Raw genomic sequence first — 3,360 nt, 5'->3', positions numbered from 1 at the left:
AGCTCTTGGTCTATTATTTGAATTCTGAAGGTATAAAACATGAAAAGCTTAGTCTGATCATGATTAAGACTAGATGAATGGGTTATGAAAAACACATAAAATGGTTTCAGAACCAAAAGTTTTTAAAAAATCAAAATATACTATCCACAGGAAAAGCAAGCCAACAATTTTGAAACATAAGCATAAGTTATATACATTAAAGATGTATTTAGAAACCATGTGAAATATGATTCAGGCACCATTTCTCAAGAACCCACTGAAGTTGGGCAAGTCGAAGACATCAAATGTCTTGAACTTTATTGATCCCTGATATCCATTGTATGTTCTAGGCCAAAACACTAGTGTGTCTGCCTACCTTTAAATGCTTTACTTGTCTTTTCAGTACCTTTTAAGATTCTAATCTCTGCTATACCTGTCCAGGAACGTTTGTACTAGAAGACTACAGTTATGCCCTTCAGCTACCGGACCTTCAGTGAGTTTCTTAACTACCTCTATGTGCTTATCAATGGGAATAAAGACAGTTATAGGCCCAGGTGTTGTTATGTGCCATCTTGTCATCAGACCTGACTCACAGTGACTTATTTGTAACCAAATCAAACACTGCACAATTCTCACAATTTTTATGTTTGAGCCCATTGGTTACAGCAACTGTATCCAACCATCTAATTGAGGATCTTACTCTTTTCTAAATTACCATGCATGATGTCCTTTTTCTGGAACTGTCTTTCCTGACATGCCCAAAATATACGAAGTCAAGTCTCATCATCCATTTTTCTAAGGAGCATTCTGATTAGACTTCTTCCAAGATTTCTTTCAACAAATGATGTGTGGTAAATAAGTATTTCATAAACCATTTAATGAAACTCTACTAAACAACCTCCCATAGTTACTGTGTTAAATAATTGATAGTTGCTAGTCTTATTATTTTAAATAGGATAGTGCAACAGTGAGCTTCATATTTTATGATGAGTTAGAAAATAAACTCTCAATTCAACAAGTTCAATAATTATAGGAAAGTAAAAATATAATTATTTGAAAAATGGCAGGTATTATATGGAAATCAGATTTTTTTCAACTTTGAAAAAAGTAAGTAGCTTGAGTTATTTTTTCAAGATCATTTTATTGGAGGCTGTCACAGCTTTTATAACAATCCATACATCAATTGTATCAAGCACATTTGTACAATAAGTTGCCATCATTTTCTAAACATTTATTCTTTTCATATTTTACACCAACCACTGTTTCCCTTCACCCAGCTTTCTGTTGTTCATCCCCCAGGGGTGGGGGTGTTATGCATGGATCATTGCTATTGTTTCCCCCTTCCTCACCTACCTCCTCCGCACCTGCCCCTACCCTGCTCATATCACTACTTCCATTTCTGGTCCTGAGGGATTTATCTGATCTGGATTCCGTGTGTCATGAGCTCTTGCATGTTATCTGTACCAGAGTACATGCTCTGGTCAAGCCAGAACTGAGAGACAGGACTGCAGTCATGATAGTGGGGAGGCGGGGGTGAGGAAGCCTCAAAGAACCAGAGGAATAGTTTATGTTTCATTGGTGCTATACTGAGACCTGGTTAACTCATCCCTTCTTTGTGACCCTTCTGTGAGGAGATGTCCTATTGTCTACAGATGAGTTTCGGGTCTCTGCCCTGACACCCTTCACTGTCAATGTATGTTTTTGTTCGTTTGTTTGTTTTGGGGCTTCTGATACCTGTTACCTGATTCCATTGATACCTCATGGTCACACAGGTTGGTGTGCTTCTTCTATGTGGGCTTGTTGCTTCTCTGCCAAGATGGCAGCTTGTTTCACTTCAAGCCTTTAAGACCTCAGATGCTATATCTTTTGATAGCCAAGCACCATCAGCTTTCTTCACCTAATATTTGCTTATGCACCCAGTTTGTCTTCAGCGATTGTGTCGGGATGGTGAACATCACTTAAAGCCAGGTTGTTAGAACAAAGTGTTCTCATGTTGAGCAAGGACTTGAACAGAGGCCCATAGTCTGTCCACTTACTCAATGTATTGCTATATAAATATATGTACATACCAATACCTCTATTCTTATGAATTAATATATTTACATATGTACACACCTATGCATTTTACATTCAAAATATTCGTTCTCACTGTGTAATTTAGATAGATCTCACGATAGATGCTTCTTCTACTTCTATCTCTCTAACTCTTCCAAGGATAACAAAATTAAAAATTTGGAAGAAAACTGCAGGTTTGATAATGAAGAACAATCTCTTCACATTAAAAAAAGTGGAAATTGAAGCTCAAAGACATTGCATAACTTTACTCACATTACATAGACAGAGTTTTCTCCTAAATAAGTCGGATGCATCTTATCGCTGCTCATTGGGCTTGCATGGTTGTAATATCTTTCAAATTTCAAATATCCCAATCCAATGAAACTTCCATTAATTCAGTGGTTCTAAAATCAACTGAAAATATCTCCGATCTATACTTTGATGCATTTTCAAAATGATTCTTCTCCTTGATTATGTTCTTGCACATTATTTTGGAAAAATAAAAGCCATTCTCTCAAAGATAGGGATATTTCATTGACCATTTGGCTGACAAAAAATGATTTGAAATTGTTTCATAACAAGCAATTTAAAAAGAGTATTTTTGAATCCCAAGGATTTTCAAGAAAAGTTTAGCAATATGTGAATGAAAAGCAAAGCTGTGAAAAGATTACAAGTAAAACAAAGTGAGGTAAGGAAAATATACATAAGGGTCTTAAAAGAATAATCTTACTCATTTAAAAAAGTACGATATTGGTGATTTTTGAAATTAAAAAAATTTAACATTCTGTCATTTAGTGATCTACATTAACAAGTTGAATGGTAACTTGCTAATATCTTTATTCTCCTTTATCCATTAAAATTGGCAACATTTCTGTAAAATGCATTTCTCCCAAAGTTCTTACCAAAAATCAAATATAGCTCAATGCTTTGGGTCTTGTTATATTAAATAGAAAAAAACAAAGCACAGGGATGCTAAATTGAACTGATCTGAATCTGCTCCCCAGCAACACTATATCCAGTGTCATTATTGGGGTGGCGTTAATTATTTAAAATGATCCTCCCTCTAGCAATAAATTTTCATTTTGTGATGCATTATACATCCTGGCCTCTAAACTCATGGCTCCAATTCCATTTTGGAGTGAGTAGCCTGTTCTATTGATGAAACAGTATTAGTGTAGGATATATGGTGAGTACCCACTTCACTATAGTTGTGTATGGTATGTGGATTGGTCATCATCTTTTAAAAATGTATATATATTCATTTTAAGACAAGTATTAACTACAGTTTTAGCTATTTCTTTAATGGGTAAATTGTCAGCTGCCTGC

The sequence above is a fragment of the Echinops telfairi genome, unplaced genomic scaffold (assembly GCF_000313985.2).
Source record: "Echinops telfairi isolate 266 unplaced genomic scaffold, ASM31398v2 ScPeMD7_1713;HRSCAF=2227, whole genome shotgun sequence".
Taxonomy (NCBI): domain Eukaryota; kingdom Metazoa; phylum Chordata; class Mammalia; order Afrosoricida; family Tenrecidae; genus Echinops; species Echinops telfairi.
This window is presented reverse-complemented; position numbering follows the sequence as displayed.